This window comes from Macaca fascicularis, chromosome 7 (genome assembly GCF_037993035.2).
Source record: "Macaca fascicularis isolate 582-1 chromosome 7, T2T-MFA8v1.1".
In the NCBI taxonomy this organism is placed as follows: Eukaryota; Metazoa; Chordata; class Mammalia; order Primates; family Cercopithecidae; genus Macaca; species Macaca fascicularis.
This window is the reverse complement of record NC_088381.1, coordinates 127,039,755-127,064,815: the sequence shown is the minus strand read 5'-3', so window position 1 is coordinate 127,064,815 and position 25,061 is coordinate 127,039,755. Positions and strand designations below refer to the sequence as shown.

General features: G+C 41.2%; 1 protein-coding gene across 4 annotated transcripts in view; it reads right to left on the bottom strand.

Annotated features, from left to right (window-relative positions):
• DAAM1 (dishevelled associated activator of morphogenesis 1) overlaps positions 1–24,500 on the bottom strand; it is a 180,174-nt gene extending 155,674 nt beyond the window's left edge. For 2 of the 4 annotated variants that reach the window (XM_005561382.4, XM_073997469.1), the window contains exon 1: positions 24,255–24,500. The gene's annotated coding sequence lies outside the window, so the exon portion shown is untranslated. The remainder of the gene's footprint in view (positions 1–24,254) is intronic. The other 2 variants (XM_005561381.4, XM_005561383.4) reach the window with 1 other exon arrangement.
• Between the last annotated feature and the right edge of the window lie 561 nt (positions 24,501–25,061).

Genomic DNA, 25,061 nt, shown 5'->3' with positions numbered 1-25,061 from the left:
AGGCCTGCTTTGCACCTGCCAACTTGGAAGAATCTAAATGCCAAACATTTAACATCCCTCATAGTGATCCACATGAACTTAAACCAATGTATACAAGAAAGACAAAGAGGCTTCTCAGGCCAGGCACAGAACTGAGGTCTACACAGCACCCTTTGCAAACTGTCACCAGACACCTGCTCCAGTTATCTTGAATCACCTACAGCCCCAATCTTCCAAAGTAAACTGAAGCAAAGATCCTCGGAATCACAGTGAACTTCAAAGGGAAATTTAGCTTTGTGCTAATGCCTCAGATGAAAAAAGGCAGGCCAAATCAAACCAGGTATGTTAAGCATGATATCTGCCTGATATCTTGGTAGCAAGTTGATTTAATAATGGAAATAGGTGACCACTGCTGAGAAATGAGCTCTGAGGTTGCCCTTTGATAGACGGTGAAATCCAGGAAAGATGGCAGATTCTGCTTGCCCAATGCTTAATATCAGGACAAGGCAAAGTATGTCACAAACACAACAGGGAAGGGGTACAGCTCTGGGAGAAAAATAAACTGTCTTCTGACTGCAGCATCAGCTCTTCGGTGTTTTAAAATAAAATTTGTAAAAGTAAGCTTCACCTTCCCTCCACCCACCGTAAATAGTGAGAGAAGGCCACACATAGGCAAGACAAGCATTTACATATATGTATACCCTGCAACCCTTTATTTAAGGGCTGAAACAGATCTGAGTCCCCTGGTATTACAACGTAAACAATTTTTCTTTCCATATAAGTACATGCTGCACTCACAGCTGGCGGTGGTGTCAGTTTACATCCTCCTTTAGTTTTAGGAATAGCAGTGGGTAGAGGGATAGTGGCCTGCAAGTCAGACAATCAGAGTCCTCAACCTGGCTTCAACGTTAACTAACAGGATAACCCCAAAATACTCTAGGCATTACATTTAATTATGTGTGAAACAAGGTGGGATTATAAGTGGTTTTCTCTTTCCTTTTTTTTTTTTTTTTTTTTTTTGGTAGGCTGTGAAATCATTTATACAAATGAAATCTCATGGAAATCCCAATATATATAAGAGCTTGAAGCAGACAGGCTGCTTAAAGCTGGGAGGGATATGGGGGAAGGGAGGGGTCTCCCTTGAGGCATCTTCTGGAATCCTGGGACTCCACCACACATAATATGAAAACCACTGACAAGTTCCCCTGAATACAAAAACTCAATTCCACTCTTAGTAAAATACTTCTTTAGAACTTTAACTGAAACCACAGAAGACAAAATGGAAAGACTAACGGTTTCTAATCCCTACTCCTGGGGAGGGGGTGGTGTGTGGAATCAGGGGCGGGGGCAGAAGTATTACATGGGGTCCTTCATTTATAAGCATGTGAATGTCTGGCACATATACATATGCCAATTTTTCCAATGAATTTATATGCTGCGATTGATAAAAGTAAAATTCATTTAAAGTGTTAAATAAATTCAAGGTCAAGTGAGAATCTGATCCTTTTTTATTAAAAAGGAACATTCTAAAAGATTGGGAGCCACCGCTACAGAGAAATAAACAATATTCCATTTGAAATAAATGTTGTAAATTGATCTCTTAAAAACAGTAACAATGGCCTTTAAAAAAATTTTTTTAAGATTCTACTACCTACACTGACAAACTAGTTAGAACCCCTTGTTTACTAGCTGTGGCTATTAGAATGTTGCTTCAGCAGGATTATGAGGCATGTCCAAGCTGGGTAGGAAAGAGTGTCACATTTGATAAGCATTGTCTAGCATGGCAGTGGAGGGAATAGGAAGTGGGGGAAGGGCATGTCTCCTGTATTTGGTGCTCCAAGCTACGTCAATCATTTTTATCAGACAATCATCTAAGATATGACAATTAGCAGAGACCTGAGTTCTAACTTGACTCGGACATTACACTAAAACACTGGAGAGTTTTCAACAGCATAAGCCATAATATGTGCTTCGAAACTTTGACTTAATTACTTATATTTGTTCACCTTGTGACAACTGATAGTATAAGAACTTCCCATTTAATACTATTTTTAAAAAAAAAACAAGTCTGACTTCAAAAAAGTTTATACCTCCCAACCAGCTGACTATACTAAATGAATTATGGCATTATTACGATCACATACTTTGTCATATATTTTTAAGCCTAAATAGTAGAAACATGAGAACCTCAGTAAACACAAGCCAATAACAGCTACCGGTCGTGGTAAAAATGAATGATGCTTTATCTTAGAGACTATGGATCAAAGTTTTATCCACTTAGGATCAGCCCCATTAAAAAATGAAACCTACATAAAGAAAGTTCCAAAATGTCAATCTAGCAATCACATATTTCACTTAAAATAAGAATTAACAAGGAATGGCTAAATCAGAAAATAACAGGAGTGTTTTGTATTTCTTAAAATTTATCTTTGAGAAGTTCATAAAATAATATGGAACGCCTCACCATTAATGAGAAAAATATGTTTGAATATTTTTAGTCCACAACTTTACTATCCATAGCAGGGGAGAGGCTGTTTAAAATCATTATTCTGTGTTAAAGATTTTCCACAAGATGTTTTTCAGTGCAAAGTCAAGAAAATATAGAAAATTAAGATAAAACATCTCATAATCCATTTTACACTGGCGGTGTTATTTATTCATAGAATATGAGTGAAGTGTCTGATTATTTTACTCAGAAAGGTGACTGGCACTCTTGGAAATTCTGTTCCTTCGGTCAATTGTATAGAGTTCAACCATCTGGCATTTGAAGGATACAAGAAACGAACAAATCAACTGGGGAGAAACATTCATTTTTGCAAGCTAGGAAGACAATGAGTTGATGTTTTGGGAGAAGGCAAATGTGACTTCCTCCTCTGCAGCAGCATCCTTACTCCAGAGAATCCTCTTTTAACAACCATTGCACCACTCGGTCAAACATGTTCCCCAAACAAATGCACAGGGACCTACCTACCAACACCTGCCCTTCCAGAGAGTTCCACAGGATGTATTTGCGTGCATGTGTTTTATTTCTTAAAGACAGATGGAGCACTTTAAAATAGAGTCCCAGAAAATAAAATCTGAACAGAACCATAATACTCAATATATCTTCTCTAAAGTATGCTGGGAAACACTGCATTATATTCTATTACTGGAATTATTATAACCATCTAAAATTTTAAACATGAAGCTCTCTATGCTTGGAAGAAGATTTATTTCTCTGTTTAAATTACCTAAAGCAAACCTAAAGTGCTTTACCAAACCTAAAGCACTTAAAAGAAAACCCATTTCTCCTACAATATTGGTTTATGATATACTGACAAAAAGGCAATTGGACCATAAGTACAGCATTTTGTAAAATTTAGGTGCTGTACAGGAAATGCTGTAAATATTTTAGCCAAGTATTTGAACCTGTTTTACAACACCATGTATAAACAAAATGTACTGGGCATAACATTTCTTTTATCACATAAATCATTATAATATAAACTTCTCCCTCTCTCCTCATAATATTTGGATTATTTCATTGTTCTACCTCCTTATTTTCCAAACAAGTTTAGTCCAATGGAAAAACTATGTATCATTTCCCTGGTTTTTATGCCTTCAGAAAAGCCTTCTTTGTAGCATTCACACGATCAGCAGAAAACCACTAAGATTAAGAAAACACTAAGGCAAACTCCAAGAAATGCAAATTGGCAATAAAAAGACAGAACCTAGCCTGAGGTTTCCCTCCAGATAATAAGGAGAGGGTATGTTAAGAGAATTAATTATGCAAAACTGAAGCCAGAGACCCTTAATCACAGAGAAATATTTTAGATCATTTAAAATGTACCTGGAGATATAAGCTTCCTTCCAAAGGGTTTAATGATTGCTTATTTATGAAAGTGTTAGCTTATGTGCACTGCTACTTATTCCCATTTCTGGTCATTTCAAAAATATTGAGATTTAAATAGATAAATTCGCAAACAGGCCATTTAAGAAAGGAAAAATATAAATGACTTAGGGAGGAAAGTTATATTTAATGAACTGTTAAAATACAAAAATACAATGTGATAGCTTTTGCTAGCTGTCCAATCACAGATAACTGTAATATAATAATACTCATTGTAGGCAATGGTGAAGTGAAAAATGCTTTAATGCTCTTTTACTGTCAAGAGCGTCAAAACTTTGTTGTTGTTTTGGTTTTGGTTGTTTTTTTGTTTTAGAGACAGGGTCTCATTCAGACCCTTGGGCTGGAGCACACTGGCTGTATCATAGCTCACTGCAGCCTCAAAATCCTGGGTGCAAGCAATCCCCCCACCTCAGCCCACACACCCCACATAGCTGGGACTACAGGCATGTACCACCATGTCCATCTACTTTTTTTCCTATTTTTAAAAAATTTTTTGTAGAGATGGGGGTCTCCCTATGTTGCCCAGGCTAGTCTAAAACCATGGGCTGAAGTGATCCTCCTGCCTTGGCCTCCCAAAGTGTTGTAATTACAGACATGAGTCACTGCGCCTGGCCCCTGCAAAATCTTCCTTGAGGATAATTTGGTCGTATAGATGTTCCTTGACTTACAACAGGGTTACATCTTGATAAAGCCATTGTACGTTGATAATACTGTAAGTTGAAAATACATTTAATACACCAACCTGCTGAATACTATAGCTTAGCCTAGCCTACCTTAAACATGCTCAAAACACTTACATTACCCTACAATTGGGCAAAATTACCTAACACAAAGCCTACTGTATAATAATAAAGTGTGGAATATCTCATGGAATTTATTAGATACTATACTGAAAGTGAAAAATAGAATATTTATATGGGTATTCAAAGCACAGTTTCTACTGAATGCATATTGCTTTCCCACTGTGGTAACATCAAAAAACTTCAAGTGGAACCACTGTAAGTCGGGGACCATCTGTCCTTTTAAAAAAACAAAAATTACATATCTTTTGTCTCATTTATTTCTATGAATTTATCCTAAGAAAATAATCTAAAACATGGAAAATATATTCATAATTTTAATGGAAAAGGGAAAATGGTTATCTTGTACTGTGAACTGAAGAGTCATAAGTTCCTAAATTTGGAAAGGAGAGCTTTATTTCTCATAAAAGATAACAGCCTGCAGGCTGGCCATCCTGCAAGCACTTGGAGAGAGGAGCAAAGGGAACAGAAATGTATGCCGAGAGCGATGGTCAAATATAAGAATTTAACAGATTACATATAGGAGGAGTCCTGAATATTTATGAAAGGAGAAACATGCACATGCATAACTATTCTTCATGCCTGTATTGGCACTTTTTTTATGCTTTATTAAGAAATATCTGAGGCTGGGTAATGTATAAAGAAGAGAGGTTTCATTTGCTCACGGTTCTGCAGGCTGTACATGCATGGCACCAACAGTGCTGGACTTCTGGTGAGGCCCAGGAAGCTTACAATCATGGCAGAAGGTGAAGGGGGAAGCCGGGACATCACATGGCCAGAGAGGGAGCAAGAGAAAGATGGGGAAGGTCCTGAACTCTTTTAAACAACCAGATCTTGCTTGAACTGAGCGAGAACCCACTCGTCACCAAGGGGATGGTGCTGAGCCATTCATGAGGGATCTGCCCCCATGACCCAAACACCTCCCACCAGGCCCCACATCCAACATTGGGGATTACATTTCAACATGAGATCTGGAGCAGACAAACACCCAAACAATATTGATGCCTATTCATGGGTCATATGTTCAAAAAACGGTGGCATTAGCATGATCTGAGGGTTAAGTTTTTGGCCCTCTGATGTCAAAAGGCAAAGCAGAGGACGTGAAAACCCTCACTGGACCTCCTGGGAGAGTTGGCCAAAACCTGCCTAGAGATGGCGGTCAGTTTTTAGGAAGGGGTGCACCATGAAACTGGTGAGCTGCCACATAGAAACTGCAAAGATGGGGAGTCCGGCCATGGCCTCAGATGATTGGCTGAAGGCGATAAAGTTATGACTCATTTGTTTCTTGTTTTCTAGAGTTGGCTTCTGCTTACTCCATAGGAAGGAATGCTGGTTAAAGGCTCATAAAGGGCATACTAAGATGCATCAAATCTCCCATTCATCATGGCCAGGAATTCAATTTTTAAGGTTTCTCTGGGGAGTCCCCTTGACCAACAGGGTGTCTGTTCGGTCAGTTAGGAGGCTTAGGATTTTATTTTTATTTCTCAGTACCATGTATAAAATGAAAATAAATGCAGCCATCTAAGAATTTTATTAAGAGTTTTAATTACGTGAAAAATGCTTATGACAACATTTAATTGGGGGAAGAATGCAAAAGAACGCAGGTAATGTATAATGAAAAGCATTTTTAAAACTTCATTAAGATTTTTATCTATTTCTATGTAGTTTTCTATGTTTTGATTTTTTCCCCACAGTGAACCTAAATTAATATTATAACCAAAAAATAAGTTTCTGACTTAATAGTTTCAGAATGGCCTTGAAAATTCCCCATGCTGGGCAGGGCAACATTTCTCAGAGAAGGGAGTACTGTCAGGAAAAAACCCAAGATTCAGAAGTGGGCAAGAGATTACTGGGTATCCTCTCAATGGAGTGCGATCTGTGGTCTAAGAGGCCCTCCAGAGATGATTTTTGATTTTTTTGTAATTAGGTCAGTGGTTCTCAAAGTATGATCTGAGGAGTTCTGGAGAGCCAGAGAACTTTTCAGTGTGTTTGTGAGTTCAAAACTAATTTCATTATAACACTAGGATGTTGTCATTTTCACTCTTATTCTCTCAACAAGCATAGAGTAGAATTTTCTAGGAGCTTTAATAGCCATGATGAAGTCATCATTCACATAACATGAAATAGGTTTCATTATTGACATGTTTTAAATGAAATGAATAGTTTTAAAGCTTCTTAATTCTAATTTCTAACACGATAAATACACTACACAGCAAAATCTCTTTGGGATTTTCAATTTTTAATAGAGTCAAAGGGTCCTGAAATCGAAAAGTTTGACAACCTGTTGGACCAGTCTATCTCACAGCTCTGTAGAGGCAGAAACTCACTTGCAAAAAACATACAGTAATGTAATGCCTCTTGTCCATAGCAAAGCAAATGAATTTTGTCTGGGAGTGTTACAATTGCCTTACATGCCTATAGAAAAGATAAGCAAACATTACATTTTACCGCCCTTGAAAATATTAACCAGTGTTGTATAGACTAGCAAATTTATTTCAGCATTTCTGATTGTGGATAGACAACAGATACACAGACAGACATATAGATACCTGTTCTTCAAATTCTCCTGTGAACGACCCTTAACATCTTAATGGTTCCCTCATTAATTAATAAATTAAAATTGTTGGCATGTGTTTATAACTTTGAGAATCTTATTTTTTAAACTTTGAGAATTATTCTTTAGCACCAACTACCTACCAATAGATCAGTTCCTGCATACAGGCCACAACACTAATTAAAAATAAACTAATAATTAATCAAAATATGTTTTAAAACAAATGTAAGCTATGATAAATAAGTTTTACTAATTCAACAAAACAAACTCAGTCAAGACTCTACTTTACTTCCTAAATCTACTACAGTATTTTTTGCTAAATGTAGCTGAAGATAATACAAACTGATTTGTCAAAACTTCGGAAAAGTAGACTTGATTTCCAATATTTCTTACTAGTTTTCTCCTCAAAGTAGTTTGATCCTAATGAGTTTCTATTGTTAACACCCTGCATTCTAGAAGCTCTAATCTTTTCTCCAATTAATTTTAAATATTGGAATAAGAGTGGGATAAATATATCTTATTTTATACATGAAATATCTGGCTGGGCTCGGAGGCTTATGCCAGTAATCCCAGCACTTTGGGAGGCCGAGGCAGGCAGATCACAAGGTCAGGAGATCAAGACCATCCTGGCTAACGCAGTGAAATCCTGTCTCTACTAAAAATACAAAACATTAGCCGGGCGTGGTGGCACGTGCCTGTAGTCCCAGCTACTCAGGAGGCTGAGGCAGGAGAATGGCACGAACCCAGGAGGCGGAGCTTGCAGTGAGCCAAGATCGCACCACTGCACTCCAAGCTGAATGACAGAGCCAGATTCCGTCTCAAAAAAAAAAAAAAAAATACCCAAGCCCCAGAATGATCAAGTGAACTACACTTACATGTATCAAGAGAGGTTAAGCAAAAATCTCTTCAGGCTCTCCATTTGCACATAGTTTAGAACACTTTGAAGGCCAGGTGCAGTAGCTCATGCCGGTAATCCCAGCACTTTGGGAGGCCACAGTGGGAGAACTGCTTGAGCCCAGGAGTTCGAGACCAGTCTGGGCAACATAGTGAGATCCTGCCTTTATGAAAAATTTTCAAAATTTAGGCAGGCATAGTAGTCCCAGCTTCTCAGGAGGCTGAGGTGGGAGGATCACCTGAGCTTAGGGAGGTCTACCCTGAACCCTGTCTCAAAAAAACAAAAACAAATAAACAAACAAACAAAAACACCTGATCCTTTACAGAAAAAGTTGGCCATCCTCTCTTTTAACCTACTGTATTATTGTTTATCTCATCCCAAGGCTGTCTTTTCCTACAAAATGAAGTTTAAGTTAGATAACCTCTTCTATTTTCCTTTAGTGACAACCATATAAAATTATTCTCTTAACACAATATAAAGTGTTGCATTTTTAAAAATAGAATATTCCAATGGTAAAGAATTTAAATATAGCATATTATGTCTTTAAGGACAAAAGACATGTCTTTGGAGAGCCTACAGATATGAAATAACTAGCAAAGGCTCACTGTAAAAAAGTAATTATTTCATGACCTCAATTTTTAAATCTGGTCATTTTCCAAAACTCAAAACTCAAATGTCTTTCTCCTTTAAGAATTTTTTTTTTCTTTTAAAGAAGCTAAAACCTGACTCAACAAACACACTCAGGTCAAAGATCTCAGCAAATCCAAACATCACTTAATATACTTACAATATGTTATCTATTTTCTGTAAGAACTTTGAACAAATTAATACAGTATAAATATATACAAACTTAAACTGCTCTCAATAATAGGAATCTGGAAAACCTGACATTTGCTTTACTGCTAAATGTATATGCTTCTTGAAATATCTCTATATACATGGACCTAGTAAATTTTGCCAATACACACTATGTTTATCACATAGTTTATCACATAGTTTTTTGTGATTAAAAAACTATGTTTTTTATCACATAGTTTTTCTACCTCTAGTAACCAGATAGTATAAGACATCAATTACTTTCACTTTAACCAATTTACAGGAACTAGAGGAAACAGAAAATCATGCTGTAACAAGAGTTCCAGACTGTGGAAAATTCTACAGGACAAAATAACACGGAGGATTCTCATACTAGTTATATTAGTTTCTCTATCTATATGTGTAGGAAGCATTCAATAATAAAACGTGGCCAGGCATGGTGGCTCACGCTTGTAGTCCCAGCACTTTGGGAGGCCGAGGCGGGTGGATCACAAGATCAGGAAATAGAGACCATCCTGGCTAACATGGTGAAACCCCGTCTCTAGTAAAAATACAAAAAATTAGCCAGGTGTGGTGGCGGGCGCCTGTAGTCCCAGTTACTCAGGAGGCTGAGGCTGGAGAATGGCGTGAACCCGGGAGGCGGAGCTTGCAGTGAGCAGAGATCGTGCCACTGCACTCCAGCCTGGGCAACAGAGCAAGACTCCATCTCAAAAAATAAATAAATAAATAAATAAAACATTTTAAAAATCTTCATTTTCACTCCACATAAAACAAAAAAAGTAGCAACAGGAAGCAATAAATCTGATGAGGGGATCATTTCAGGAAGACAGAGGGAGTTGTGAAGTATATTTGTGAGTTGCCATTCATTTTTATTTTTATTTATTTATTTTTTATTTTTTTTAAGAGAGAGGTTTCACCATATTGGCCAGGCTGGTCTCGAACTCCTGACCTCAAGTGATCCGCCTGCCTTGGCCTCCCAAAGTGCTGGAATTACAGGTGTGAGCCACCGCACCAGCCCCATTCTGATGATTTTTTAGATTTTGTGTTTTCATTTTAATAATCATCAAGAGTATAATGGCATAAATGTATGTTACCTGATACAACAGGCAGAACTTTAAATGATACCCCATTACCCTTGCCCTCATATAATCTCCTTCCCCACTTTAAATGTGGATGGAACCAGTCACTATGACAAGATACCACTCTCATGATTATGTTTCATGATATGGTCAAAAGTAGATTACCCTGGGTGGGCTTGCCCTAATCAGGTGAGCCCTTTAATATCAGTCTTTTCTCCAGCTGATTACACGGAAAAAAATCAGAGATGTTCTCCACCTGGCCTGGAAGAAAGCAAACATCCACACTGTGAACTGCCAATGTGGGCCATGTGGAAGGGAATATGGGTGGCCTCTAGAAGCTAAAAGCAGTCCCTGGCCCACAGCTAGTGGTCCTCAGTCCTATGGTCACAGGAAGTAAATTCTGACAACAATTCATGAGCTTGGAATAAGCCCCTGAGCCCCAGCTGAAGACTACAGTGTGTTGGCTGACACCTGGATTTTTGCCTGCTAAGTCCCTGGGCAGAGAATCTAGCCATAGCATATGCAGACTACTAAGCCACTAAGTTTGTGGTAATTTATTATGCAGTAATAAAACTAATAGACCTTCATAAGCATTTTATAACCAAATAACACCACAGTATCTCAAGGCCTACCTTTGCACATGGGTTTATGATCCCATCAACACCAAATGAGTACCCAAACATTTGGCAATTTAATTTTTAATACAGTATTTCACAGAGGATCATGAATCCAAATTTGAGAAACCTTGAGCTTCATAATCCCTGTTAAATAAAATATTTCTTATCCAACAGTTAGTTTTATAGGCAAGAGTTCATACTTGAATGCTTTTTACAATATGAAGACTTCTACAGCAGAAACATGTTGCAAAATAATCAAATGAACACATTTAAAGCACATTGTGACCAAGCCAAAGGCATCACCAAAATCTTAGCTTGTCATCACAGCAGGTATAAAGTATAACAAAGCTTTTTATCCTCTAATACCCTAGCTCATGATTAGGATGTATGAGAAAAACATGGACCAGATTCCACTATAACAAAAATTTCTTTATAACAAAGATTCCCATATCTCAAGTGGTCCATAAATATTACGGAATTGCCACAACTATCCTTTGTGCATTTCATACTCTTGTTTATTTACAGGAAAAAATGAGATGTACATGAAGATAACAAATGGGAAAGTAATATTATCCCTAAGGCCTAAAAAACTAAGATTCTACTTAGTCTGATTCTTTTAAATGTTTTTCAATAATAGCTTTATTTTGAGATATAGTTTGTGTATCATGAAATTCATCCATATACACTGTACACTTTGGTGGGTTTTAGGAGATTCAAGTTTAGGAGCATTCAAGTATGAACTCTTGCCTATAAAACTAACTGTGTTGGATAAGAAATATTTTATTTAACAGGGATTATGTAGCTCAAGGTTTCTCAAATTTGGATTCATGATCCTCTGTGAAACACTATTAAAAATTAAATTGCCAAATGTTTGGGTACTCATTTGGTGTTGATGGGATCATAAACACATTTCCCTAGTAGCAGAAAACCTTGGGCATTCAAGACTCAAAATCAACATTTAGGAAAGAAAAGAACAGGAAGTAGAAGATTTGACCCTAGGCATAACAAATATCTTAAAAACTGATTTGGGATTGTAGAACTTCCATAACTGGTTCCATAAACATTCCTTTGAAAAAAAAAAAAAATGAACATGCTCCAAATAAGCAAAACAAGAAAGCACCTGCCAGGGAAAGCAAAGAGCATTTCATTGGGGAAACTCTTCACCTATTGCACAGGTAATGTTTACTTCAGAAGCTGAAGACAGAGGATGATCTGAGCTTTAGTCAAGTAAAACAAGACTTCTGTACTACAAAGGAAAAAGTTGGGGATTTTTCTAAGAACATACAGCATTCTGAAATGTATATGCTCAACACTAAAAACATTTTTTAAGTAGCAAGTTAACAAATGAATGATGTTTTAAGGTGTTGCTTTTATGGTTTATGGGATAGTCCATAAATTGCCAAGTATATTTTCCCCTAAAAATCAGCCATTTTCCTTGCTTCTGCTATGCTTGCTAGAAGCCTGGATCTGAAATTCTTTTTTAAAGCCATTTTATTTGATCTCCCACCCGCTTGGGTCATTATAACTCTGGGCCAAAGATAAGGTCCTCCATGAGATGTAGTGCTGGCAACATGGAACAGACAAAGGAGGGAAACTTGAAACAGACCTGCCCACTTCTATGAAGCCAGAGGAGGGTCTCACAGGAAGCTCACAGAGGTAGCTGTGAAAGAACCTAGATCCCTTCTAGATTATTTTAGATCCTTCTCTAGAAGGAAGGCTAAGAAGAGCATTTACTACTACTCTCCCACTCAATTTTTATCTCAAGGATGCTGATGGTATTAACTATTTGTGAATGGGTAGTTTATTTCCTTCTTTTACACAGTAGATTAAAATGTAAATTGATTCATCTACAGATTTAGAGGTTTTTCAGTTAAACCTGCCAAAATATAATAGAGCTTCAACATTATTAGAAGCATTAGGTTCAGTGTATCAGGTAGTGCACACTATATGACAGGTAAAAGACCTTTCCTTTTCACAAATTCAAAATTCTAAAAAATGCTTTTTAAATAGTCACACCTAAATGGACACGATTTTTTTTTTTTTTGAGACAGAATCTGGCACTGTCGTCCAGGCTGGAGTGCAGTGATACCATCTTGGCTCACTGCAACCTCCGCCTCCTGGGTTCAAGTGATTCTTGCCTCAGCCTCCCAAGTAGCTGAGACTACAGATGTGTACCACCAAGCTCAGCTACATTCCCAAACATCTCTTTTTTAAAATTAACTGCGAACATTCTGATGTGTATCCAGGGCGGAGAACTACAAGACCAGACAGAGCAGAAGAGGCTTGGATATCCTCAGAAGTCCCACCTATCCAACTGCAAAGGAACGTTGTTTTACATTTTATATGAAAATATATGCTTCCTTGGGCATTATCTTTGCATTAGTTGCTCAAGAAGGGAACTTGGGTTGGTTTTTAAAACCTTATAACATTTTCGTTTTGCATCCTGAAAATCTTATCAAGGTTTTTTTCTGAAAGGCAAGGCAAGTTTCAGTGTTGCCAAAGCCCAGGTTTTAGTCAAGTTTAAAAAACATTCTTGTTTGGGGGAGGAAAAAGAATGGAACATCACCTCTTCAGAACCCTTCCCACACTGCTGACTTGAGATAAGCTGTCATTTTTAAAGCTTAAGGTTTTTTTTCTAAAGCATTTTGGTGTTTGACAATAATGACAGAGTTGGCCTTCCCTTTCCCCAAAGCCTCTTCCTCCTTACCCACAGATAGCATTACTGACCTACCAACACAGGCCATGGGCTTCAAAGCTGTTTACCTACTAGAATTGCTGGGCTTACCCTGACCCAGCATCAGTGTCTCACAAAGTCTCCTGTTGTGACCAAAGACACGTCCTTAAAATGTGGCTGGCCTCCCAGGCTGTGGTCATGGAAGAATGGAGAAGTGACCCTAAAGGGTCTAATCCACTGACCTTTACTTTGCTCTAACCAACTGCCCAAATAAATAAAAACAGCAGGGTGGCACAGTTTCCCAGATGAATTCCAATTTATCCCTAAATATCCAGGCTTGGTTCAATGATTAAAGTCTTCAGACCATCCAAAACTCTGTCCAATAGCTCTCAACCAGGGGTGATTTTGCCCCCAGGGGACATTTGGCAATGTCTGGAGACATTTTGGGCTGTCACAACTGGAGGAGAGGATGTTACTGGCATCTAGTGGGTAGAGGCCAGGGACGCTGTTAAACATCCTACAGTGCACAGCACAATCTGCCTCACAACAAATAATTATCCAGTTTCAAGTTTCAAGAGTGCTCATGTTGGGAAACTCTGGGTTAGAATACAAAAATGGGGCATCTGCCAGCCCACTGCTAGATAAACCTTTGAAGAGACATTTATCCCAATTTAATTTAGTTGAAAATAGGAATCACAAACTCAATGCCTTCAAGGGCCAAGGAGATAAATATCACATAAACTAAGTGGCTGTGCATTAGGCACTAGAGGGTGGTAAGGTCTGTGACAAATCAGAATATAAACGCTCACTAAAATATCACTCCTTTTTAAAAATAATGCTGTGCTGGCCTAGCAAAACATGGACAGCCGGCTACATTCACTCTGTGGACCCCCTGGTGGTCAGACTCCAGTTTAAAGTGAGGATCAGCCCGGCACGGTTGCACACGCCTGTAATCCCAGCAACTCAGGAGGCTGAAGCGGGAAGATTACTTGAGGCCAGGAGTTCAAGACCTCATGTCAAATTTTTAAAAAATTAAGTAGAAACTAAAAAAATAAAGTGATGATCAATTTAAACAGAACTGTACGATCACCAAAAGACCCTGTTGAGTTTCATCCCTTATATCCTACAGAACTCCTGAGCTGTGCAGTTGAGAAGAGACTGGGGATCAGATCATGCGGGATTAGCTCCAGCCAAGAACAGGATCTCAGGACACTGTGCCAAGGCAGGGGCGGCCAAGGTTGAAAACTGGAGGCGAAAAATCAGAGTTCTCCCTCACTGATCTCCATTTTAGGGAAACTCAATGGATATTACTTTGACAATTACACAATGCCACATAAGTGAGGTCATTATTTTAAGAGGATACTGTCTTTCCAAAAATTTAGAATTTTTATCCAGAAAATAGCTTATTCTATGTGAATACACTGTGAATGAGAAAAGAGAGGCCCAGAGAGTTTAAAGGAATTGCCACGATTACCCAAACTGAACCTAAAAATCAAACAGTGTGTCTTTTCCCTCTGTGCAATTGCAAAGCACCAAGAGACAGGTGAAGAGATTTCATTCAAGGTGTCAAACATGTGTGATTAAACTCTGTACCAAACAGAAGTTACATGTAAATTAAATCTACATTTACTCAGCATTATCCTCTTTCCTCATTAGAAAAGTCATCCACGTTTGTCCCAGATCACTGTTTTAAAATCTCTTTATCCCCTAACAGAAGCATTAAAAGCAGGTTAAGTATCTCCACCCCTCCTTTCAGATCAGGCTGTAGAGAAGAAAGGCAAATCAGCAAATGGTGCCAGGCACGGTGGCTCACGCCTGTAATCCTAGCACTTTGGGAAGCCGAGGCAGGCGGATCACGAGGTCAGGAGTTCGAGACCAGCCTGATCAACATGGTGAAACCCCCATCTCTACCAAAAATAGAAAAATTAGCTGGGCATGGTGGCAGGTGCCTGTAATCCCAGCTACTCGGGAGGCTGAGGCAGGAAAATAATTTGAACCCAGGAGGCGGTTGCCGTGAGCCGAGATTGCGCCACTGTCTGGGCAACAGTGCAAGACTACGCCTTAAAAAAATAAGACAGGCAATCAGCAAATGGAAATGCAAGAAGAAGGAAGCCCCGATATGAATGTCCCCGAGTGTACGCATACTTTCTGTTGGAGGAATTCCTGGCCTGAAGAGACAGCATAAACAAAGGCCATCCAGCAGGAAACAAATGATAAGAGAGGTGAAACCCAGTAACTCTCTCTGTCCTCCCCTCTACCTACTTCCCTCAACTTGTTCGTCAGAAAAACAATCTGAGCTTGAGAGAATTACAATCTAAGCCTTCCTCTCCCAGCTGCCTCACAGCTCTCATTCTAAGTTAGAGGGTTAAGGGGGGAAGACATGCTTTTCTGTAAGGTCAGTGATGGGGCTCCCAAGATACGGCACTTGGCAGACTGGAAACAGCCATCTCACCCTGCCCACAGAGAAGCCACAAGCGCAGAACTGTCAAGCTGCAATGCAGGGAGTAGAGAAGGAAAAGGAAAGGTATGAAAGAAACGTAACTTCAGTCACAGCCTGAAAAGAAATTGGGTTAAATGTAAAACTATATACATTTTTTAAAAAATTTTAACCAGCCCTTAGCAGAAAATATCATAGGCAAGGCAGTTTCCTGCCACAGTTCCTAGAACTTCTATAGTTGGAAGTGTCACCTACTCACAGAATCTCAAGCCCTAAATGGGTCATAGAGTATTTCCAGTTCAATCTCTATTCTTGATTTTTAAAATACGAAAAATATAATAGCAGGCCTGTTCATTTAAACTTCTGAGAACATGGTGCAGTCAGTCTCAGCCCCTGGCTTCAATTCCAGCATTTATTTATCGCATGTCCTCCGACTTTTAGTTCACATTACTGACAGTGCTGAGCAAAGTACCTCTAACGCAGAAATGATTGCCACACAAACAGGATGGGGAAACCAAACAGAAATGGCATTGTTCTTTCTTTTCCACCATCAGCCTAAATCAAATAGCAGCCACTAATAATGGGTTAACTATAGCTGCATTTGAAAAAATAACTCCAAATGGGTTGCCTTGAACAGAAATGTATGACATTCTCCATATTCACAATTTCACCAACTTTCAAGAATAGAGAATGCAGCAATATTCTTCCAATAGTTTAAGTTGTCTGTTTCATTTCCTTTAATTTCTTACAATTAGTTTTTTTGTTTGTTTGTTTTTGTTTTTGTTTTTTAAGACAGAATCTCCCTCTGTCACCCAGTCTGGAGTGCAGTGGAGCGATCTCGGCTAACTGCAAGCTCTGCTTCCCAGGCTCACACCATTCTCCTGCCTCAGCCTCTCGAGTAGCTGGGACTACAGGCGCCCACCACCATGCCCGACTAATTTTTTGTAATTTTAGTAGAGATGGGGTTTCACCGTGTTAGCCAGAATGGTCTCGATCTCCTGACCTCGTGATCCACCCACCTTGGCCTCCCAAAGTGATGGGATTACAGGCGTGAGCCACCATGCCCAGCCAATTTCTTACAATTAATTTTGTAATAAATTCTGGGGATTTAGAAGGGTCTCTGATCTAAACCTCTTGTTACAGAACTGCGGGTTCTAACTTGTGTCTAAACATTTCACTGTTTGGTTTTACCAAATCTCTATGAAACTAATAACAAATTTAAGCTTAGGCACATATGAACAATCTATCTCATCTGGTGAATAATGTTGACCACCATCCTCCACTCTTCTTCTTGGGCACAAAAATCCAAAACTTTATCGAAGAGTAAGCCCAGAAGTAGCACCAAACACACATTGATGGCATCTGTCATTCTGCCAAGAAAGGAAAAAGATCAAGGCTATTGGCTTTGGCAAATTTTTAGGAAGCTGCCCCTAGTCCTGACCTAATCTTCACAGGAGGACAACTGTCAGAAGCATACGGTTCCTTAGCAAGCTGCTGGCAGTCTTGCCTCTCACTTACAGCATTTCCCTACCAGTTCGCTTTAAAACATGGCACCTTTTTTTGCCCTTCATAGTGATAGCTGTGCACTGATATGTCCACAATGTACACTCTAGTCCCCAAAAGCATGATTCATTAAAAAAAAAAAAAAAAACCGCCGGGCGCGGTGGCTCACGCCTGTAATCCCAGCACTTTGGGAGGCCGAGGCGGGCGGATCACAAGGTCAGGAGATAGAGACCACGGTGAAACCCCGTCTCTACTAAAAATACAAAAAATTAGCCGGGCGCGGTTGTGGGCGCCTGTAGTCCCAGCTACTCGGGAGGCTGAGGCAGGAGAATGGCGTGAACCTGGGAGGCGGAGCTTGCAGTGAGCCGAGATCGCGCCACTGCACTCCAGCCTGGGCGACAGAGCGAGACTCGGTCTCAAAAAAAAAAAAAAAAAAAAAAAGAAACAAAAAATCTGACTAGAATTACAGGTACAGTTTGTGGCTCCAAAACAAGGCAAAGCTAACCCATGCCCTTGACCTGGTTTGTATGTCACTAACAAACTGAGCTTAGCCAACAAGCCAGAATATAAGACCCCAGCTCAGAAAATAAAAGATGGGCATCTGTATTACCCCAACAATGCCCAAAGCTAGGATCTGGGCTATCTACTCCCTAAATTCAGGAAGTCTATCAGATGGGCAACATTTTCCAATCACACTGCAGGTATTTTTTTAGACATAAAAATGACAAAGACCAGTTTAATAGGTGACCTTAATTGTGTGCCAGCATAAATACAGGTAGCCTTAAAACCCCAATCCTGGCGTAATTTATAGAACAGAATAAACCTAGGTTATTACTAAAGGTGAATGACATACTTTAAAAGTATAACAAGATGAAGCCAGGCGCAGTGGCTCACGCCTATAATCCCAGCACTTTAGGAGGCTGAGGCAGGTGGATCACGAGGTCTCTACTAAAAATACAGAAAATTAGCCAGGCATGGTGGCGGATGCCTGTAGTCCCAGCTACTCGGAAGGCTGAGGCAGGTGAATGGCGTGAACCCTGGAGGCAGAGCTTGCAGTGAGCCGAGATCGTGCCACTGCACTCCAGCCTGGGCGACAGAGCAAGACTCTGCCTCAAAGAAAAAAAAAAGTATAACAAGATGAATGATTAAGAAAAAAAAATCTTCTGAAATCAATGTCTGTTCAAAAAATTTTATGATTGTGTAGCCTAATGGCTAACAAGGCTTTTGTTTTCATGTTTCCCTTCCTGGCAATATGCTGTTAAGGCATAGCTTTCCTATTATTTCCTTGTATTTTAGTCAATTGTCTTCATTAAATATTGTCTAAGTGGCACAATATCTAGTTTTAAGCCAAAAGGAAAAGATCTATTGTAAGTCAGGAAATCACACCAACTGCATTGGAAATTGAACTTGCTTCCCTAGTTTTCCCCATTTAATTCACAACTGTGGTTATGGTTTAAAAGAATAGAAATTGTTTATTTGGCACCAAATTTGCTCCACTGTAAAAATAAATAAAAGTATCTCTTCTGAGGTGGGGGGGAAGAAGTTTATTTTAATATCTAAGGCTATCCGATATTAGATTACATGTTTGACTACTGCTCAAGTGTTCATTATTTTCTTTTCAAAAGAGCTTTCACAATTTATGTTAAAAGACTATAGGGAAGAGGGAAGCTGAGAAATTATGGGCCCTCTTAACTCTCAATGCAGGCTTCTGTGGCCCTGTTCTGAGTGAGAAGATCTTTTATCAGATGAGGGATTCAACCCAGTGAAAAGTTATCTCACTTAACAAATAGGGTCTAATGCTGGACAGGCTCCAAATAGATTTAGCGCTGTAATATAAGAGCATTTCCTTTTTCAAATAATTTGTCTATCGTTTGCACAGCAAAAAAAAGCTCCAAAAAGTTTTATCATTTAAATACTCAAAAGCAACATTTTTAATCTCACACATTTTCTGTTCCAGAAAATCAGGCTGTAAGAACCCATGACATGAAGAAGTCATTGTACTCTCAATTAACCCAGGACTTACTGACCCAGCACTGTCTGAGAATTAAGAGACTCAAAGGAAGCTGTGATTCCCCAAACTCCAGTTGCAGAGAAGAGAATAACATGCCAGAAAGTCAGAAACCAGACAACATCAGGATGTATAAAGAACTAGACTGCTTGGGTCCCTAACCTGGTCTGCCACTTACAGGCTGTGTGGCCTAAGCTGGGCAAGTTCTTTAACTTCTCTGTGCCTCAGTTTCCTCATCTAGAACATGGCAATAAAAGTATCTATCTTGTATAATTTTGTGAAGTCAATAACATAGCCCATGGAAAGTATTAGAAAGGGCTTGGCATGAGGTAGGCACCTCACATACAATATCAGTATCAAATTAGCTGTAAGTGTTGTGTGGTCAGGCTAAGTGCTTTAAGGAGGAAGGGCAGGGAAAGCTTCCTGGAAGCTGTGGCACCTGAGCTAGATATGAAAGCACAAGAGAATCCAGACACTCAGAGGGATGCACACTGCAGACGTGGACAGCCATTACTGCAGAAAGTCACAGAGTAAAAACCAGGAACGCTTAAACATCAATGAGGAAAACAAGCTCCCCAAAGCTGAAGGTGTATTTGGCAACCCCAGATTAATTGGGAGTGATGGGGAAGGCTCTGTACACTTGTTGCTGTACTTCTAGGACTTCACATTCAGTTCATTTTTAGACACATGTTCTATGTATGCAAACTTGTGGACTATGAATGCAAACTCTCCCTGGAATGCTCTGTTCTCCCCCTGCTCCTGGAACAGTGGAAAGGATACTAAAAAATTAAAAGGTAACCTTTTATCTCTGAAAAAAAAAAATCTGCTGGAGTGAAATACAGGTCACTAAAATCAATTTCAATCTCATGCTCGTCTGTCCCTGTTTCAGTGGGGCTACAAACAAGGTGACAGCTCAGAGAAAGGGGGTATGATTCAGATCCACAGCAGCCTCAGCCACTCTAAATAATACAATCTACATAAAAGACAGTACACTTGCTAAGTGAATGCATCTTCAAGAGGGGTATCATCCACCCTAGCCTGATCTGTCAACCAGACATTACCTCCAAGCCACATACAGAAATACAGAAAATGCTCTCAGTACCAATTTCTTAAGTAGTACCTGTGCAATCAATTTCCTCTAAACTTTGAGGTCTTGAAACCACTACAACAGATGCTGTGCATATATAAGATAGGTATTCATTTAGAAAATTACCTCTATCACCAAGTTAGAAATTGTAATACCAAAATAAGTCACCATATTCCTCATCCAAAGAGAAAAAAATCACAACAGAATATAGAACTTTCATTTTGACTGGTGTCCCCTCTAGGGAGAAAACAAGTTTGCTAACCCACGTTGGACACCTTGCTTTGTTTCGGGCAATATAAGGATAGACTTAACACTGGAAATACCAGAGCACGGCTTGAAGCCAGGCAGGGCCCCACAGCAGTTACAAGCTCTGTGATTATTTCCTGAACCAAACACCTAAGGCACTCAAGGGTACCAAGCTTTGTTGGAAAAGCATGTTTCCTCTGGTCCAACAGCTGCAACTTTAAAGTGTTTTCACAGAAGACCTCAAGCTTCTCTTTATGCCATCTCCCAAATATTTACAAAATGAAACACTTTCAATCAGAACTGTTTTGTTTGTAAACACCTTATTTGTTTTAAGGACCATAGTGCCAACACTAAAAGCAGCCTTTTAAACAAAGTAGCTCAAAACCACACACACACACACACACACACACCCCTTAACACGCAGAACATGTCCACAAAACAAGAAAACCAGGATTCAAATTCCTTAGCACGTACTCATGGTGCTCCTGTAAGCACCACCCAAAGATGTGACCAACCACACCCTCTTCATTATCACACCTCCTCACTAATTTACTAATTTATGCTCCTGAAAACCCACAGAATCCGACTACTGGATGATAACATGTTACAAATATTAGGCAAATGTTCTTTGGCATTTCTTTCACATCAACCAGCCTGAAACAACTGATCCTGTTTACAGAACGGCTTCACCTCAGGTGAGAGGACTATTGTCTGTCAGAAGAGCTGGGAGACACTGGTGGCCTGGCAAAAGCTTCTAGGTATCTTTCTCTTGGTGCCTCTCCCTAATCACATGTCATACACCTCCTGGGAAGATTATCTGGGCCAAGGATAGTGCAACTGAGAGAAATCTAGAAATGCCTAGTTAAAGGGTAATAAGAAATTGTAACTAGAAAGAAACATCTATGTGAGTGAATGTATTCTAAAAGCAAATAATTAGGAAATATGTCTATTTCAAATCCACAGAAAGCCTTTTATGCCGACAAGTTTTGGTTTATGATGAAATGAAACTGCTTGATAGAAAGCTAAGGGGAATATTACCACAGATGACAGAACTATCAGTGGAAATAATACACACCTTGGATCTCCAATCATAGTTCTGCTAGTTAATATTCACTTAACAAATATTTATTAAAGACCTACAAATCAACGAACTGCTCTAAACATGCTGGGGAGATAGAAAAGGACAAAACAAAGACCCTACCCTCAAGGAGCTTATAATCTGGTAGGGTAGACAAGCAGAAGAATGAAGGAAATTTTCATTTAATGATAAGTTCCAGGGGAAAAAAAGTGACAACTTCTGATCCTGTTTCCTCATGGGGATGAGATGTAGCTACCTACTTAAAATAAGATAGTGTCAACCACCAAGCACACAGCAATCCCAAGCATTTACCTGACTACAGATACACATGCATAGACACTCTCATATACACACCTTCCCCCGGAATTGCAACATCTGTGATAATGCACATTGGTATAAAATGCAAGCAGAGGGGAAACAAAATACTTGTATAAGTCAATTACACTTAATGCAATTAGAAATAACTGCATTCATTAGGAATCTATAAAAAGGCAAAACCTAAACAATTATTTATAATACTAAAGTATAATTAGAAGGGTCCAGATACTGGAATAATAGTAGTAGTAGTATAAACAGTATTACAAATAGTCACTTAGTTGCCTTGCCCATATAACCCGATGGCACAGTATCAGAAGCTAGGTTTAAACCCTTAACTTCAGATAACTCTGAGGGGGAGAAAGGGGGAAGAAAAAGGACAATGACCAAGTCTATCTTAGAATCATAGGCGATTGCACCTAGAATGAACGTTAGGAAACCCTCTATAGCCTTTCCCCACATTACCAAAGAGAAGGCTGAGGTCCGGAGGTCAAGGGTTAACCCCAGCATGGAGTAGCTAGTGACTGACAGAGCCAGAGTAGGACCCAAGGCTCCTGGTTATGGCCCTGCATGCTTCGCCCTCAAGGACCTGCACCCTCTAGCCTGGCTTTAGATTTTATGAGAACCATAAGGGACTGCGGTGACTTCCAACCGTTATTAATTGTCCCTAATCACTTCCAATCAGCTGCACCTAGAGCAAATTGAGAGCCTTTACTGGTGACCAGGGAACTCTCTTTATGCAGAACAGGGAAGGGCGCCTTTCATGACAAAGCTGCCTCCAACACCATAAACTACCTTATTGGGGAAATGATGCGGCTAGCCCGAAAGGAAGAGATTTTTCAAATTATAATTTTCAGAGTTTGCCTCAGGAAAAAGGCGCCAAACAATTAGTTTCAGGGAGGGAGGTGGTGTGCTGAGGTGTGGCACGGGGAAGGGAAAGGGGTCTAGAACTGAGTGCAAGCTATTTAGGAGAGAAAGGAGAGAGTCCGAGGCTGTGAAAGGGGCGAGGAAGAGAGAGCAGCTGGGCCAGGGCAAGCGTTTGACCACACCCACTAGCCACTCCCTCCCAGCTGCCCGCAGAGCCACATCGAATCGAAACAGCAGTGGCAGCAGCTAAGATTCCGAAGGCAGGAGTCGCCATGGCAACGGGATTCATCTTGCAGGCAACTCCGCTTCAATTCACTAGGTCCTGCTCGAATCTCAAGAAACTACCAGCTCTACGAGAGCAAAAACGGTCACGGGTGGCATTTGCTCTTGATGCCCTCCAGAAAGTGGAGATGAAGGAGAGGGAAATGGAGTTCAGGCATCACTAAATATGTTATGGGGAGAGAAGTAGCTCCGCAAAGCCAGGCCATGAACAACTTGAGACCTTAGCAGGGTTTGATGAATGAGTAAACGAACAAATGAAGGTACTAGGGAAAGGGAAAGAACATCCAGAGGACTGAGAGCTCTGGGCCTCGTGCACATCTCCAGTCAGAGGGCAAGCCGATCACAAGCAGTTGGCTTTCAGCACCAGCTGGGTAAACCCGATTATCCAGCCCTTCTGCTCCACAGCGAGCCTAATCATTAGATTATCCGACACCCCCACCCCCGCGCCACCACCTCCTGGCCCAGGGCTTCAGGGCAGGCGCTTCGCCCCAGCCCAGGTGCTCTATGCCAAGGCACCGTGGAGACTGAGATGTGCCCTCTCGAGAGGGACGGGCGGCAGGAGTCCTCTGCGGTGCCTCACAACCGGGTTCGCAGGCGGCGCAGCTTCCCCGGCCGCCAACACCCCGCTCTCCCTCCGCAAAGCCCGATCGCCCTTCTCTCTGTTTTGAAACATTTAGGTCCAACTTAGTCTGAATTACAGGCGCTCCGTCCCTTTCGAATGGGACTGGAAGTGAGGGTGCCAGGGGTTCTGGGGGCTCTGCTCGGACGCGAACGAGTACACAAGTCCCTCCTTCCCTGTCGCCACCGCCGTGTCCACCAAGCCTGCCTCGGGGTTCTCCCTTTCGGAGCCGCCGGGCCGGGAGCTCCCGGACGCCGCTGCAGTACCCGCGGCCCCAGCCCCGGGGAGCCTGCAGCAAGGCAGCGAGTGTTACCCCGCCGGCTCCCCGGCCAGCCGGGCGCCTTAGAAAGAAAGAAGGGAGGGACCCCCGTCCTTGCGGGCGTCTTCCTCCCTGCTGCCTCGGTTTGCGTTGCGCTGCAGCCATTTTCCCACCCCCAGCTAGGCAGCCGAGAGCTGTCTCGGTCCCGTTCCCACCCAGACCCAACCTGAAGGACGGGTTTAATATTTACCTACTGGCCCGGGAGCTCCGGGAAGGCAGCGGGAGAGCGCGCCGCGAACTCAGTGCCCGGCCCACGGAAGCACGCCCACCCCCGCACCACTGAGCGGTGCCACTTAATGAATGAGTGCGGCGGGCAAGGAGGCGCGTCCCCCTTACCTGAGCAGCCCCTGCATGCTGGAAAGGCGGCTCTGCACTCTGGGTACAATGGGATCCGGTTAAACAGTTTCCTTCACAGCCGCTCGTAGGTTACTAACTCGCAGGTGACATCACCCTCTCCTCGCCTGATAGGCTACAAAGTGGCTCCCACTGCGCATGGACGCTCCGGTAGGGCGCGCAGACTCCTGGGAGTAGTAGTCCCAATCTATTAGCGGGGCTGGGACAGCTTTGCTGTTGGGACTCGTGGAGCTACACCTCCCGACATACTCCTCGGCTCTTCTGCCCCGCCCCTTTTCCCTCCCCCTTCAGGACCCGCCCCCTCCCAGCCTTACAGCCTTGCAGTGTTAGCGGTGGTCGTTCCGAATCCGAGCTGCGGACCGCACGGGAGAGTGGGAGGGCTGCCCTGCGGTCGAGCCTGTTGATTTGACCTCTAGTCTGCCCGGCGCGGGCTCTGAAGGATCGGAGGGGTCCGGGGCTCGCGTGATCCGGCCAGGCTCGCTCTAACTGGTCTTTCTTGGTCCCTGCTGGGAAGGGACGATTAAGACTTTTCTGCCTTCCCCAGGCGTAGCAGCTAATTCAGAGGACTTAGTGTTTTCTGGGTTAAGTACGGTCCTTGAATTCTCCCCGCTCAACACTTCCCAGAGGATGGGGCGACGCCGGT